Source organism: Venturia canescens, chromosome 3, assembly GCF_019457755.1.
Source record: "Venturia canescens isolate UGA chromosome 3, ASM1945775v1, whole genome shotgun sequence".
NCBI lineage: Eukaryota > Metazoa > Arthropoda > Insecta > Hymenoptera > Ichneumonidae > Venturia > Venturia canescens.
Window position 1 is genome coordinate 5,552,756 of NC_057423.1, and position 17,160 is coordinate 5,569,915.

General features: G+C 44.1%; 1 protein-coding gene across 2 annotated transcripts in view; it reads left to right on the forward strand.

The window, feature by feature from the left end:
• LOC122407742 (homeotic protein antennapedia-like) overlaps positions 1-17,160 on the forward strand; it is a 145,725-nt gene that overhangs the window by 101,035 nt on the left and 27,530 nt on the right. Inside the window, exon 1 of one of the 2 annotated variants that reach the window (XM_043414156.1) lies at positions 3,528-3,648. The exons of the other annotated variant lie outside the window; for it this stretch is intronic. The gene's annotated coding sequence lies outside the window, so the exon portion shown is untranslated. Of the gene's footprint in view, positions 1-3,527; positions 3,649-17,160 lie in introns of those variants that run through there. 2 annotated transcript variants of the gene reach the window in all.

Sequence of the window (17,160 nt, forward strand, 5' to 3'; positions counted from 1 at the left end):
ACCGCGAGCCTGCATTTGCAAACGGAGAGTATTACACGTGCGCTGGATCGCGCCTTTGCACGCGGCGAGGCTCGCGATGGATCGGCGTAATCATGGCGAACGCGGCGCGAGTCTTCTCGACCCTGCACCGAGAGCTCGCGAGTTCTTCTTCTGCACTATTCCCTTCCAGCTCTCACTGCGCGGAATACAAAAGCAAAGAAAAAAATTAGCACGATATTAAAAATCGTTGGAAAAGGGAAGAAAAAAGCATGAGTTCGTTGATCAGCGAGCCGGCAGGCGAACGAACGCGCTCTTAAGCACATGCAAGCCAGCAAACCACACAGGATATCATCTACACAATTACAAACATGTATTCGACATCGTACTATCTAAATATATATATTTTTAATGCACGCGGGGATAGAGTTTATCGAGAGGAGAGAGAGAGAGAGAGAGAGGGCAGAGCTCGACTCTCTCATGCGGCTGGGCCACACCGTCGAAGAGGGGGCGGCTATGGGGCAGCATATAATTATCGGGATCGTAATGGCCGCCATAAATCATAGGCGCTTCTCTCCCTCTCACGTTGGCCTTTTCTCCATCGTTCGTTTGTTCGCTCGTCGTTTATTCTTTCCCTTTCTCAGTCGAGTTCCGTGTGCTCTCGCTAGATATATCCATAAACGTCGTTGTGTGTGTGTGTGTGTGCGTGTGTGTGTGTGTAGAACAATTATATATAAGTAACGCACGTATAAGTATACATACAGAGAGGGAACGCTGAGCGTGCATTGCTCTTTCGCGCCCACGAGAAACACGCGCCCTCGACCCGATCATCGGAGAGAGAAGCGAACGAGGACGAGAAATTGAGGCTTAGTCCGATTGGATAGAGTCATCAGACACATGCCCCGTTCCCTCGGGGAGCCCGCGTGAGACACGTTCACGGACACACGAAACACTGACACACGCAAACGCACTCGGACCATTTTCCTTTTTGGGGGAAACGAGGTTAGAAAATTGGGGAGAAAAAGAACGCCCACTGAAAAACTAACGACGCTCTCGCTTCGGTTAAACAGACCCGGAAATTATAGCGCTGCGGAACCTTATTCGGCGACTATCTCAATTGATTAACGCGACCTTTTGCTCCGAGTGCGAGCGCAAGAAGTCATTTGTTAAGTGACTTTTTTATGTAATGGGACAAATTTATTCATTTCTATGGTAAGTCCGTGGCGGGTTGTATATATTGAATATGTTTAACAAGGTTTTTCTCTTCCGATTTTCTCCCGAACACACATGTCGTTTGGATTAAAACGTTACTTCCGTTCGGATAAGCAATCAATTTTCTTGCTACAGCCCAAAAATGTGTTGGAATAAAACGAATGAATTTTTCCTTCCTGGAATAAAAAACTTTTAGCCGAGTTGAGAATTCGGTTTTATTTCAACGAGCTTGCTTCGTGTGCTCCGCAGGGAATTTGGATACACCCCCGCAGTGTTGCGACGAAATTTTTTCTCGCCCCCATTCGTTTCGCCTTGCGTGCTTCTCGTTTTTTTCCACTCTTTGTCCTCGTCATCGTGTCTATCCCCAGTTTTTTTGCCCTTCGTGTCCAAGGGCAGCCTCCCTTCGAGGGCCATACATCTTTCCACAATTTTGGCAGCGCGAGACACCCACGCGTCTTTTTTCCTCTCCGTGAATACCCTCCGCTTCCATGCCTATACACACTATTCGTAAAAAGAGACGGAGCAAAAAGAAAAAACAACGTGAGCCAGAGAGGAGACCGCTCTGAACTAACAAGAAATATAACGGACGAGATCAGAATGCATTCTCGGATGCTGCTGCGGGCTATTTGACACTCCGGAGATTCTCGAATCGCCGCGGGGATAGTTCCTGTTACGTTTCTTCTTCCAACGACAGACATGACTAACGAATGAAATCCGATGGAGCTCGGCTTAAATAACTCCGAGAGCTAAAATAGATTCTCGCTCCAGCAGCATACGACCTCGTTCAATCGCCGCGTTGAAAAATAAAAACAAAAATATTTCAACGTCGCCGTTCGCCAATTATTATTTTCCATCAATTTACAGTACCATTTATTTTACCCTCCATTTTTTTCGAGTCCTCGAGCAAAAAAAATAAAATGAAAAACACTCTCGGTGTGTTACCGAGAATCTGAAAAGTCAATGAAGCTCCCAAAGTTTTTCTGCACCATTTTATTTTTCGTGTATTTCCCTCGCCATCTCCCTTATTCCTCTGTCCGTATCGTATGGCCGTTCAATTCACAGGGCCTGTTTGGCAAACACGGGAATGGGGAAGGGATGTTGGGAGGGGGGAGACGAGGAAATGGGGCTGAAGTGAGTGAGACAGAAGCGAGCGAGATGAAAAGGGACGTGGCGTGTGTGCAGCGGGGGGTTTGCTTCTGGTTGTGCCGCTAGTGTGTTGCTGTTGCCGAAGCCATCGGTGTTCGAAGCCAGGATAGGGGGAAGGCGGGGGGGGGGGGGGAGGCTTCTCCCATAGAAAGGGAGGTTTGGCTCCGCTGGAATCGAGGCTTTGGGTTGGGGTGCGCTGACAGCTCGACGCTCTCGTCCGGCCGTGGTTCTATGTAACCGCGCTCTCAGCCCCGACGGGAGGATACGGCTTTCTGCACACATTCACGCTCGCGCACTCGCCTCTTGTGCGGAGGAACATAGCAAAAGAGAAGCTAGGGCCCGGGGGAGGGGGAAAAGGCACGCGTGAGTGTGCGTAAAATACGAAGGCAAACGCATTCATCCTTGTCACTGTGAGTGAATACATGGAAAACCACTAGGATAACACGCGGCTATGGATATATAAATAAATATATTATGGTACACATGCGAGCATAGATACGATACATAAATACGTAAACGCGTGTGTGTATATTTATAAATATCGATTTATATGTGTATTCGCGGAAAGTATATACGTGTGTGCTTAGTATCCGCTTTACTATACTTCCCTCTCCTTTTTCTTTTCTCTCTCTTTGACTTTTTCTCTCTTCTCCTCCCTCCTCCTTCCTGTCTCGATCCTTCCTTCGATCAAGCTTTTGCTTTCCCGCTCTCTGTGTGTGTGTGTGTGTGTGTGTGTCTCTCTCTCTCTCTTTCTCTCCGTTCCCTTCGCTCACTCGGCACTTTTCTCTATGTGTAGAAGCCCCTACGTACGTGTGTGTCCGTGTGTATTTTCTACTACCTCGTACAACAGCTCCGAGCGTCATATCGGAGTAGAGAGAGCTCCGTTTCTGTCTGCAACTCCACCGGGAGAGAGAGTCAGAAGCTCCTGACACACGGGGTCGCGCGCTGGCTGCGTCGAATCGGCGTCTCGACGCTCTCTCCGAGTACACGCGCTCGCGGATCCCGCGCGCCACATCGCGCATTACCGACTGACGTTTCGCGCTTGTTTTTGTTTTCTTTGCTTCCTTTTTTCTCACGACGATGCTTGGGAGGCTACTTTGTGACGAGAAGTGAACAACGCAGTGCGGAGGAGATGAATTTTTTTATTGCCAGATTTGCGTGATTTTTTTACTCCAATTTCGTTAAGTGTCTGGAAGAAACTAAAGAATTTTTTCAATCGGCTTATGAAAAGTTTTGTGAACGAATGTCTTCGGAGGTGCGAATATTTGATCCATGGATACAAAGCGCCGAGAAAAGTGCCTCAATGAATTCAAGGTGAATGGAAAAATTTTGGTGAATACTCGATCCCCCTCACGTGGCTTCGATGAAATTTTCTCCCCCACCCGCACCGCGGTGCGACAAGCGAATCGTTCGCCGAAGGCACGATTAATGTGAAAATTTCTCAAGAATTCTTGTACCTTATTATCTTTAATATTGTATTTTTATTTCTCTTCGTTCTCGTTGCGCGTGCGGACGAAAGGTGCTCGAGGCGGAGAGATACGGGTCGCGAGCAGCGGTTCGGGCACGGGCTTGACAAGCGAGTGTGTACGCAATGACGATCGCACGAACGTTGGATATCGACGAATCGACACCTGTGTACATGTAATTGGCATTGTTTGCACAGTCGTTCTTTTTCTTCGACTCTCTTTCCCGATTCCTCTTTCTCTCTTTTGCCCTCCCGGTGCGCTCTCTTTTCGCCTCGAAGCCCAACCGCGACGCCGATAAGCTGAGCTCCCATTTCAATATATTCGGCTGCTTCGTCGTCGCACCAATCGCCCCGGTACGTTCGAGTCAACGGCTACTAAAAATTTACGTGCATAAGCTCCCGCGCGACATGAGAATAAGAAAACACGACGATAAAAGGAAACGCGCGAGCGCGCGCGCACCGTGAACGAAACAGGAGACGGAGATAGAGAGGATTAAAAAAATAAAAATAAAACGCGAACGAACACCGTGTGCTCTTGTATTTAAGTTTGTGCATTCATTTGAGCACATGCATATAAACTTGTGCTAAGCTTTAACACCACCGTGTCCGCGGCGTATACCTAGAATGTTAATTAGTTGATAGCGAGCGAGCCCGAGGCGGCTACGGGTTCACGCGTGCATCCACATGCCGCGTGTGTGTTACATGCGATATCGCTGTATCGCATCCGCTGTCGATCAAACTGCTAAACGTTGCGTTTGTGAATAAAAAAAGGAGGAAAATAAAACGAGAGAAAAAAGGATGCTTATTATTCTCCTGCAAAATATCACGGACAACGGCCACGTGGTGACGAGAGGTATGTCAAACCGGGTGTTTAATGATTCTTGGAGAAATCAGCAAAACAATTATTTCGAAATCGACACAAATGAAATCGCTGAACACGCTATTTTTCCTAAATGAATTCAGTCACGGAATTTACTTTATTTTATTGCACATTTTATTGCACTTTCGTGTTTACATACTCGAAGTTGAATTTTACACGAATTATTCGCGGGGTCGGTGCAGTTTCGTTATTTATCTTCTTTCGTGACATTTGCCACGATTTTGTAAGCCCAGTGGCTCAAATTGCTTTTTTAAGGCCCGAAAAAGTGTCGTCGAATCGAAACGTTGCATGAGAGTTTATCGATAGGCTCAAAAGTTTTCGAAATATTGCGTTGCAAAGTTTTGTTCGAGAAATGAAGCGAAACATCTTCGCTTCGACAGTCCAATGAAAAGCGAACAAAGTGACTCGATAAAAAAGGCACGGACGCAGCAGGGGGAGAAAAATTTTCCCGCCATTCCCGTCTCCACGCGGCGCGTGCGTCCCTCCGAGATGCATCGAAACTGCATCTTCATGGATGCGTTAATCGGTCGAGTTGAAAGGTTTTTTTCCCTTTTTTCTTCTCCTCCCCGCGTGACGAGAGCACGAACGCGAGCGGGTGAGTCCGAGAGACAAATGTCCTGCTAAGTGCGACACCCCCGCGAGATAATCTCGAATCGGGATCTCCTCGGGAGACGCTGAGCTCTCCGGAGTATACAGATATATACGAACCGTATGCATAAGTATATGCTGTATGGGACGTATACGACGAGGGAGTGTGCGGCTGCCGTTTCCTTTGGCGAGAGCCGAAGCAACTACGGCCGTGAAATATCGGGCCCGGAGTCAGAAAGGGCCCAAAATCCATCGTTCCACGACTCACTCCTCTCAGACTGCGCGCCCTTTTGCTTCCAAGATCTCAAAATATCTGCCTATATGTTTGAACTTCTACCTGCGTGTGTACACGAAAACGCGAAGTGTGCCGGACGACCACAGGGCAATACCGGGTTGCCCCGCCGGGAAGCTGGTAGCGAAGGACAACGGCTCTCTTCATTACTCGCCAGATAACATAGTCGTCTTGCATAATAATGCTCGGTGCGAGCGTTCGCCATCCCGCGGTCTTTTATCTCTTCGCATATTTTCTCACCTTTCGCGTCCTCCCGATGAAATAAACACTCATCTTCTCAAATTTTAAGTGGAAACAAGGAAATTTGTGTGAAAAAAAACGTGCGTGGAAAGAAACCGACGACGGGCGGTAGCTTAAATAATCAAGTTTACCGTTGTTTTCGCTTTTTCATCGTCATGTTCCGTTCGTACAATGCTTTTATTTATAAATGTATGCAATGAATTATTCATGCGACGACATATACGAGCTGCATGCAATCTACGAATGTTTTAACTGACGATAAGTTTTTAAACTGCTTCTGCGTAAACGCTTCGATAAATCGGTTAACGTAAGTTCCCCAAGTAATCAGTTACTTTGTAGCAAATTTGTAAATTATGGTGACAGGGAATATGGAGTTTTGGATTTTGGAAAAGTTTTTAGGTAAAATTTTGAACGTTTGTTGAAAAGGGAATTTCGTCTCCGGTTATTTAATCCTTTGTATTTTTATCTCAACGCTCGCGCCTCGATTTTTCATTTACGAATTTGCATCGATCGATTGAACGATGCCTGGAGGTCGGAAGATTATTTAAGGGGTCTCGCGCGTTCCGGAGATAAGTGCGAAAGCCCGAGAGTACAGTCGCTCGATTTTGACCTCCTATAAATGGGAAGCTTTTCCAGCACCAACCAGCGGCTCACCCAGCGCCATCGTCGCGCGGTGAATCGAGCGGGAGAGCCGAAGATGCTTCGCTGCGTTTCTGATTTACTGGAGACAGCGAGGGTGGCACTTTCGCTCACTCCCTCCCTCACGCTCGCGTCCCCTCGGCTTCTCTTCCTTTGAGACCTCCCTGCGGGCGTGTGCGTAAACCAAATACCGTCCGGAGAAGCCGCCGGAGCTTTGCGAAGACGTACCAAAGTAGTCTCCGCACTTTTGCTCCCTCATTCCCCTCAGACCTATATTTACCTACGTTTGTGTTTGTTTAAAGCCAGCACGGGGATGACGACTTGTACGAAGGCACGCGTGAAGCCTCACCTAATATTAGACAGAACAAAAGAACCTACCCGGACGATAAAAAAGGAAGAAGGAAGAGGGATTCGTTACTTTTGGGAAGAGGGTCGCTCTTCCCGGGCCCAGAGGGGTTGAAAGTTACTTCAATTCATGCCGGATCTGGCCAGGGCGGAACCGCGAATCCAAAGGGAGAGAATAAACTAGCTTAAGAGTTTCTACTCGCGTTGCGATACATTGCTATACGGTGATGACTCAGATCCTGCGCGGATCATTCCATTTTGTGCTGCATCGAATCTAACGATCACTCGATCGTTGATCGTATGCCTGATACGTGACGCGTGGAAGGTCAGCCGACGATATTTTCATTCGCACACGAGTGCGAGAAAATTGAAATGACCAGGACGATAAAACGGTTCGAAAAGTTGGCGTGTCGCGTGATATTTTGATAGGAAAAAATTATTTTTACATTACGCGTCTCGATGTTCTCTCAACGCAAAAGTTTGCAAATAGCCATCGACGTGACTTCACTTTTAATTATCCCGCCGTGAATGCTGAGTTATTTTACAACTTTGTAACGAAAGTCTCGACACACGATCGCGGAATATAATCGCGGTGCGTGAAACGTTGAGAAACGCGTTTGTCTGGCTCATAAAAATAATCTTTCATATACGTTGGCGCATTCGAACATGCGATGTCTCGTAGTTTTCCTTGGAATTATTTTAGAGCTTCTGGCGGAACAGGTTTTTCGCAACGATCCTCCGACAGACACGAAATGTCGCATTCGAGTCTCGTTCTATTCCGTCAAATTCGTCACACGAATACATATTATGTTATCGTTACTTCATTCTTTTAAAACCATACACACACACGCATCGTTTTATTTCTTGGATGAAAAACGAAGGGAAAAAACAAATGGGTGAATTCCGAGCAACAAACAGAAGAGCCGCGATGAGTTACCGGCTGTCAGCGGGTTCGGTATCAAAATAATGATTCATACCTCGGCATACACACACGCATTTCGTCAGACTCGTGTCGGGGTCTGGCACACATTTTTTTCCGTATTCAAGTACAATATCTTTCCTCAATATTTCTCAGCAATGAATTGCAATTCGAAATATTCGCGTTGTTTTTTTGCGTCTACCAGCAGCAGTATCAATCGCCAGGATAGGACTGACGGAAAGAAAATTTCGATATTATTTATGGCGCGTCGATCGACTATTTACCGGCGAATCGAATCGTCCGCGAAAAAATCACGCGCCTCTTTTTCCGCTGTATGGCGAGCAGCGCGTATACTACCAACCGGAATTCAATCTCCGAGGAGAAATTGAATGAACTATCAGCAACAATCGAAAGCCGCATTAAGCCAAAAAGGGCTTTTAACGCGAGATCCGAACAGGCGCGCGCGAGGGGTATTTTAGAACGCGATAAATCAGCGCGCTCCCGCGCGAACGCGGCCCCGGCAATTGCTGGTAAATTGTGTCGGGGACACATTACGCTCTGCGTACGCGATAATGCGCATGTTGCAAAACCCTTTGCGGATTCAATTTGGCGCGTGTATAAGTGTGAGCCTCGATTCGATGAATGGACCGTGCACTGGTACATCGAGGAATCGAACATCAATAATGCACGTAGTTTAAAAAATTATTTATCGTTCCTCCCCTGAGTGGGGGGGGAAGAAAAATCGATGGATTTTCAGACCTCGACTAACGTGTCCAATCATCGAAGCTCTTGCATGTGTATCAGGCGACCGAAATCAAGTAGAGAAAAAATATTCACAGCGTATAGATATCCACTGCGAAGCGTTCGCAACCCCCTTTGTTCACGGTCCTGCACGAGGTTTCGGGAGATCGAGAACTGGCGCTTTCCTCCCTTGCATGTTAGCTCGACCTCCTGGCCACCTTCCCGACCCTTCTCCAACTCAAGCTACCCTTCCACGGAACGTCGCGACGCCTCCTCTCTCGTTCTCCTACCGTTTGCGACGTTCTCTGCCCCCACCCTCCGCTCTTCCGTTTTGCCGTCGTCCCCGTCCACCACCTTCGTCTAGGGCTGCGAGAGCGCTTGCAGAGAATCGAGCCTTTGTGCTCTTGTCAAGTTGTCAAACAACCCCTACCAGAACATGTTAGAAGGCGACCCAGCCAGGATCCAATAACATGGCCGTTCTCCTCTCACTACATTCTCGCGCGCGCGCGCGCGCGTCTCTCTTTTGCATTCTCCGCTTCGATATTGCTTCTATCTCCATTCTCAGGGATTTTACACATTATATAACACGGCCTGTACATATATGCATGGGACGGTCTCCTCCCGTTTCTTCCTTTTGCCGCGATCCCACGTGGCTTCTTCTTCCTCTTCTTATTCTTCGTCTTTTTCCAAGACGCCCGATCTTTGTCCTTTTTTTTCAACCATCCCTCGAGGAGCTGCAGCCAAGACAGCGGGGTGTATGAAAGCGACGAGGAACGAAAAGACTTTGAAAGAAAAGAAACGCGAGACTGCATGCAACAGCTGCTGCAAGTCCTGATCTGAAGCTTTCCTTTTTATTTCACACTTCTGTTTCGTCCTCTGGTTGCGTCCAAGATAAAATACCTTAAAATTAGCCCCAATGGGAACGCGGAACTCGAATCAAATTTAACAAATTTTTATCAGCATTGGGCATTTGCATTCTTGATTCTTGACTCGACTTGACGTTTGGGTGGTCTCGATTTTTTCTAAATTCGATCTCCACCGATTATAGTGACAAAATTATCAAAAGTTTGTGAGCCATCATTTTCTCTGCGTAAGATTCCTAGTTATGCGCTGGTAAGATTCTTCCGGCGTGGTTCCTAACCATCCATTTTCTGATGTATATCGTGTTGTGAAATTATTTAGGTTCGAGCCCAAATTGGACTAAGTATACAAAGGGGAAGAAAAATTAAAAAATTGACGTCTACACACAGGGGTGAGCAGCTTATCAATGAATTCACCTGTAATTTATAGAGCCTTAAGTACGACTCAAACTCAATGGGCAGGGTCTTAAATAAATAAAAAATTCCAGGAAGAATATACAATTAAAATAAAAATCATTTGATACGAAAATTCAGTCGATAAGATCACGCGGTTGTCCAAATAATAATTCACAGCTGTATACGTGCTCCAGAAAGTTTTGAAGGAAAAAATAAGCACGTAACTCATGACTAATTAACACATCGAAATAATTCAGCGACTCTGTAAGATATTCCGCTATTTTTTCCTCCTTTTTTACGACCCAGGAAGTCATAGTCCAGTCATTAAGATATATCCACGAATCTAAGATCTTTAGACAAGTGTCCGGTCACGAGGAGTAGAAAAAAATCTAAATATTTTGTGAGAGGTTTTCGCTCCTCGCTGTTTATCCTCGTCGCGAGCGTTCCCTCGTTTTCTTTCTACCCACCAGTCAAGGTCCCTTCCCTCGCTCTATAAAACACTTTGTCGTACGTTCACGAAGTTTTACGTAATATACTTTGTAATCGTGCACCTGATCCAGCTGTCAGGAACGAGCACACATTTGCTCGAGCACCGTCCAATTACGGATGCTTCGGAGAATTCGAGACTTTTAATATGCGACTTACATACGAACGCACGCATCTTACTACGAAAGTTACATTCGGGAAAAAAAGTATGCACACACTCGTAATAAAAACAACGAAGCTCGGGAGATTATCAGTATCTAATCTCGCGACAGCCTAATTCTTGTCAGACATTTTTCGCGATATCGTCACCCTTTTTGCACTCTTCACATCACTCACAGCGTGGGAACGATTGCGCTTTTATGGGCTTTGAAATTTTTCTAGTTTTTACAAGCGAGCCTACAATTGAGGAAAAAATAGCAAGTGCACGAGCAGCTTCGAAAAACAAATGTTCGGTGTGTGCTGTCAAATTCTTGAAGGACAAAAAAGTGTATATTCGTATCAGCACTCAAATTCGACGATCATGATTGCACTTTATCTGTTATAAGTACATAAATGTTAAACTCTCGTAAAGATCGTGCGTGGGTAAAAATCAAATAAATTTAGAGGAATGAAAACTGCAAACATTGTATACTTGCACGCGAATGTATTCGAGCTAAACGCTTCCCTTTTATGGTGAATATTTCCATGATTATCTCGACGTGGAATCTGTTATACTCCCAAGTTATGTATACCTGCACACACTTTTGAATTTAGCATTGACGTTGCACGTAGCTTCTCTCAAACGAATAGATATTTTATGCAACCCAGAGTAGGCCACACACTCGACGGATATATTTGCATATGGAATTACGCGTACCTCCAGTCTACGGGATTTTTCCCATTCCCCTCGTTTTGCAACAATCTCCCAGTCATTCCATTTATCTTGTTCTTTGAAATCTCAAATGAATCTCAAAGATAAAACTGCTTTTTACTCGTGTAGTTTTAACGCAATTTGGAACACGATTATCGTTATACTCAAACTTGTTATAATTGGAACCTCGTTTTTTCGACATTTACACTTTCTTTCGAGTCGATAACATTGACGGAATAATTGCTGAAGTAATCACCTCACTCGATACGACACGAGGGATTGTAGAGGCAATATTCAAACTCGAAGGCTTCAGCACCAAGGTAGAGGATCTTGAAAAAATTTGGAGTGTTCCAAAGTCAAAAAGGGGCTAGTGGGGATCTTTATGAACTTTCCGCGTCCGTAGAATTGTATTTTTACTTCCTTATTCATTAAAGATATTATCACTCTAAATTAATGTCAGAATTGTTAATTCAAAATTGAAAATGAATTTTTTCAACTTATTTTTTAGCGCATGAAATTACAATTGAACGGGGATCGATCACCGACTGGATCCAAAATTTCGTTCGTCCCTGGCTAAAATACTTTTGGTAATTATGCAGTTTGATTACTTTTCTCCATAACTCATGGTTTTTATGGAAAATGTTAGCCTCCCCCGACGAAATATCACTTACTATAGTCCAATCGATAACTTCGAGAAGAAGAAAAAAAAATTCCATTGATTTTCGGAAAAGTAGCCAAACTGCATAATTACCATACTTTTTTATGTAGAAAAATTGCTTTAGAGAGCGCAAGAGAAAACACAAAGGGAAATGAATCAAGAAAAAAGTGTTAATAAAAAGACAGAAGGCTGTGACACGAATGGGCCAAGCCAAGAAGAAAGAAAATGCCGAAATAAGCAAATGTGAGGTTACGAGTGCTCATTTTACCAATTTCGTTCAATCTTTAACGTAATATAACTTAATTACTAGCAAGACAATCGTCTCGAATTTTTTCACAGACCTTCATTATAGACTCCATTGTTATTGTGTACTTTTTCATAAACTTCGTAAGAAGCGTTTATTCGTTATATGGAAAGATAAACGATTTTTTACGCATAGTCCCTATAACTTTGTGTATTTTTCTTCGCATTTAAACACGTTTATTTAAAATAACCAATAAGACGAACCCTTTAAAATTTGATATGCGTGTCAGTCGACTACGCATTGAAGCTCTGTGTAAATATCAAGACTCTCTTAAGGAATTCGTTTCGTGCATGAACTACCTTAAACCGAAGTTCTACAATTTGTAGATGTATCAACATGTAGGTCAAATTGGTTAACGGCTCAGTAGAAGATTCCTAGTTTCACTAATTGTGAGACGCAGAAAGCGAAAGATCATTAAACGAGAGGAACAAATAAAAAGGAAGGATTTTGCGGAGTTCTCGAAATAATTAATTGTAACGAGTAGACAATTAAGGGAATGGAGCTTTCTGAGAGAGAGAAAAAGAGGGAGATAGGCAGAGAGTGATAAGAGAATATGGCGAGGAATTTTATTTATTTCGACGAAACGTTTTTACACACCTTTTTCATTTTTATTTACACACCTGGACGCTCGTGTTTGTTTGCTACATAGCAATGCAGAGGAGACACGGATTTAATTAGCGTTTAATTGGCACTTGGTCTTTTGGTGTGTGTCGGAGAGAGTCTCGAATGGCTACGTCGTCAGTGAATAGTTTTACAGTAAATGAGAGTTTATATACGAGGATCGTCAAGCGTCAGGGATTGTAATTCAACGTTTTTAATTGACGCAGCTCGACAACACTGTAAATACGTAGATGTTGATCGTGCTGTGTGCAAAGAGGGTTAAAAAGGGCGTTGCTTCGTGTACGAATTCGCTGTGGCAATTATTTTCAGTCTGCTCCTAGTTTAATGGCCACGCGCGCACTCGAATGAAGAACGAACCCGACGACTCTCTTTCCCTTCGCCTCTTTCCCCAACGTTTGCCCCCGTCCTCGGTTGTGTAACCTTCTTCGACTATATTTTTTGACTCTCGTACATCCGCGCGCGCGGTCTGGCTACACGAAAAGACAGACGGTAAGCGCACTGCAGTTTTCTCTGTTCAACCGTAGAACCACGTGGAAGGAACCACGTGAGACGTCACGCAGTAGGAAATCGTGGGAGAGCAAGCGAGAGACTCGCGAGCCCCTCGTATATATTTCCCGGTTTATTGGCCCTGGCGGACCGCAATGTTGCTTCTCAAATCAACCAACATTGTAACAAAATCCTTCTTCTACGGGTACCAAAAAAGCAACGCGCATATTACACGTGTACTCTGCTCGCACCGCTTGATTTACAGAGTCGAAACTTTGCTGCCTGTCCTTCTTGTATCATTCGTCTTTCGGCCCTTTCAACTCTGCCCAAACCCTTTTGTACACTCTCTTCGCAAACTCTTCGCTTCCAACTTACCTCTCGTTCCTTATGCCCTTTTTTCCTCCTCGCTTTCTTGCCCCTCCTCATCTCTTCCTTTCGACTTCCGGTCGCGTCTGTCCATTCCTTACAAGCCTCCAAATGCCGTATTTCCTCCTTTGAAGGAACATTTCCGAAATCCGTCGTTTGCTTCAGTTTCCAAATAAAGGCAAACTTCGAATTCAGCTTGTTTGACAAACATGTTAACGTGGCGAGCACAAAAGTGTCTTCGCCACACGCCCATAGAATCCACCGGCTCTATCTTCTGTCATATATGTGTTTTTTTTTTCGTGTTTCCTCATACGTAGCACTATCTGTGGTTTAGTCGGTTATTGGCGGATCAAAAATGGCACAGTCAAATGAACCGAGTACATAAAAGTTTTATCTTCTTCGCTGTCTCAGCATTAATGGATATTGGGATTCCTGGTGGAGGCACGTGTATGCTTCATTCACGACACGCACATGTATGTTCATCCATTATCGATTATGGTACATCGTGCACATGAGTATATAGAATTTTTTACAATGAGAACGAGTTGTTATCTGTGTAAATAGAATTTACATTGATAATACAAACTTTTCCCATTCCGTTTGAACTACTGAGGAAAAAGAATCGGCGATATAGTTCATGGTGTCCATGTAAATAAGATTCATGTGAGTCAACAGAAACGAATTAGAATTCATCAAAAGACAGGTTCGATCAACTTTATTCGAATGAATATTAAAAAGGTTCTTATCGTTTCTGGAATCTCAAGTGGATGAAAAAAAATGTGCAGTTTTGAAGGGAATCGGTAAACGTGATTTTCGTTATGCTCGCGATGAGTGCAAAGATAATTGCTCTTTGGCTGAGCTGCATATATTTGTATAAAAAAAATATTCTCGTGTTTAAATGAATAGAAAAAAATTGATGCCAATACGCTTGTGAGGGAATGGAATGCGTTGAAAGCCCTGGAATGGTCAGAACGTTTTTTTCACTGATTTTCTTTTTCTTCATTTTATAAGAGGACGGCGGTCGATTAATCCTCCCCAACCCGACGGGGAATTAATGTAGTTCGTACCTGGATTCGGTTGTACCCAATATTCCCGGAAATTTTTTAATCTCCTGGGACATTAGAATCAGAGAATCTCGAGATACGTTAGAGTTTTGTAACGTATACTGGAGGCTTTTATATAAATCATGGGCGTGTGTGACTGTGTCGGAGCCCACAGGCAGAGAAAGTATCTCAATTAAGGCTGGTAATAGACAAAGTTTAACATCTCGTGATGCGGGATTCCGCGGATGAAAAGGGCTGAGAAATACGCGTCCCTCCAGCTTCAAAGTTGTTACACGTACCCGCGTACACAATCGCAATCCTGTGAAAGTCACCCACATATGCGTTAATTATAAATTAGCGCTGTGCGCAAGCGCATCAAAGTCGAACAACGACGTTTCTACGTAGAGACCTTTCGAACTCCGTGACAACGTCCCTCCGGAACTGCGGAGCTTTTGCTTTCTATATTCATTCCTCCGCGAATCCTCATTGAGGGGCTCTCATATTGTTCATTTCCGGTTGAAATGAACCGCTGGAAATTGTGTCGTTTCATCTGAACTCGGGTTGAAAGGAAACAATAAGATTTGAACGAAAATATTTGGGGAATCGCTGCTCCGATGATGTTTTACGAAGCAGCTAACGTGACAGTGTTGGCGCCCCAATTACTTTATGAGACCAAAATTATTGGTAGCGCATTACTCAGATTTATTGTCCGGAAAATAAATTAGTAACGAAGTAAAAAATCATTTTGTCACACGTCATTAGTGGACAAATAATCAGCGCTTTCTCTCGACTTTAAATTGAGGGGTCTACCTTAATTAGACGGTCAAAAAAGACTATTTTCACTCATTTTTTTGACCGGTATAAATTATAAATGTGAATACAAAAAGTGTTAGGCCTAAAAAATACGCTCTTGAAATACACAAAAACTTTTTTTTTATCTTTATTTTACTCAGTGTTTGTACAGAAAAATGGTGGAGAAGACGGGTCGAAAAAAAAGACGGGTGTGCGCTGTTGATAAAATCTCTGGAATGAATGATCGGAGAAAAAAAATAAAAATGGTTTTAGATTCAACAGACTGTAGCGCATATCATACATTTTTTTATTATTTCAAAAATGACAAAATGGCAGTCATTTTTCCAAAAACTACGAAAAAGCACGTTTTTTCATCGTTTTTCGCAAAAAAAAAATAGTTTCGCTGAAAATTTCAAAATTCGTATGATACGCGCTATAGCTAAAGTCACAAAGAACATGTGGTAAAATTTTGGTAAGAATCGGTTGAATGATTTCGAAGATTTTATCAACGAACCGTCCAGAAACGTAATTTTGAGAAAAACGGCGCACGTGCGCAAAGTGCCGCACTGGGCGGTGCGCTCAGACAGCCGAGTGAACGTCTCTCAAAAGTACACTTAGCTGCTCAGATCATTACAAAATTTTAGTGTAATACTTTTAAATATTGATACTTTTGAAAAATGCAAGAAAAAAATGGATTTTTTGAAAATTCTAATTAGAATAAACCCCTTAATAATTAATAACGATTTCTAGCTGTGTGTCGAAGGCTTTTGCATTCGAATGGTGTGTTGCGAAATAAAAATGATAATTTATGAGATCAAAATACAATCTCGTTTCATATTCTGGTTATAAAGAACGAAAGTTCTGGTTCGGTGTCCGTCAAAGGATAATCTTAACCGTTGATCTGTTGAACGCGAGTCAAAAGTTTTATGAGTTTTATATGACACTAGTTTCCAGGTATTAGTGAAGTGGAGGGTAATCCGAGCGCACAGGTTAAGGCTCTGACCGCAAATTCGTTAACTGGTTGCCGGTTTCACAAGCAGCATTTCGAGAGTTTCCCCTCGCTAGAGTTCGTCCATTGCGTACACTAGCATTGGCGAGGTGAAAGCGGATCGTCCCAAATTTCGCGCGGAACTTGGCTCGAAATTTAGGAACAAAAAGGTCCGTTTTCATGCTCCATGTATCCGAAGAATACGCGAGATCTCGGGGGCGAGAAAAAAATGTGAAAGTTTTGAGGGCCAGCGTTTTCGAGCGCGTTTTCCCGCTGTTGTAATCCGAAGGGATGCCTCGACTGCTTTTCTCTTTCTGCCCGATTCGTGCAGCATTTTTTCCCGACGCATTCCCAACTATGTGTAACGCATAGGAATATACATATATCTGGACGCGCGTGCCTTTCCGTTTCCAAAAGGTGTTGGACGTCCCGAGGAGCGAAAGTTGCGCAAAAAAGGTTCAACCCCCGTCCGCACTGGCGACTTTCCCTTCTGTCGAGCAGTTTTTCCGCTGCTGTCGTCCCGTCGGCAGTTTTCTCTCTCCACCGCGTATCGAGAGTTCCATTCTCCTCGGCGCACAAATCATTGGCTTCAGTTTCTTCTTGTTCATGTTCACAGCGATCCATTTAGTCGCTTGTAAAATGTACACGCGTCGTATTATCGGAGAACAAAATCCCGGTCGTGATTTCTCTCCCACCATCCCAGAGTTAATCCAAATGCTTGAATAATTTTGTGTTCGTGTGTGTTCGGTTACACAGCGAAAGGAGTCTCTTCGCGTGTCGGGGATGAACAAGTTATATCAGAGTTCGCTTCTCGCGAGCTCTTATCGTTTCCACAACGCTCGACTTCCCCAAGGCTTCGCGAATCAG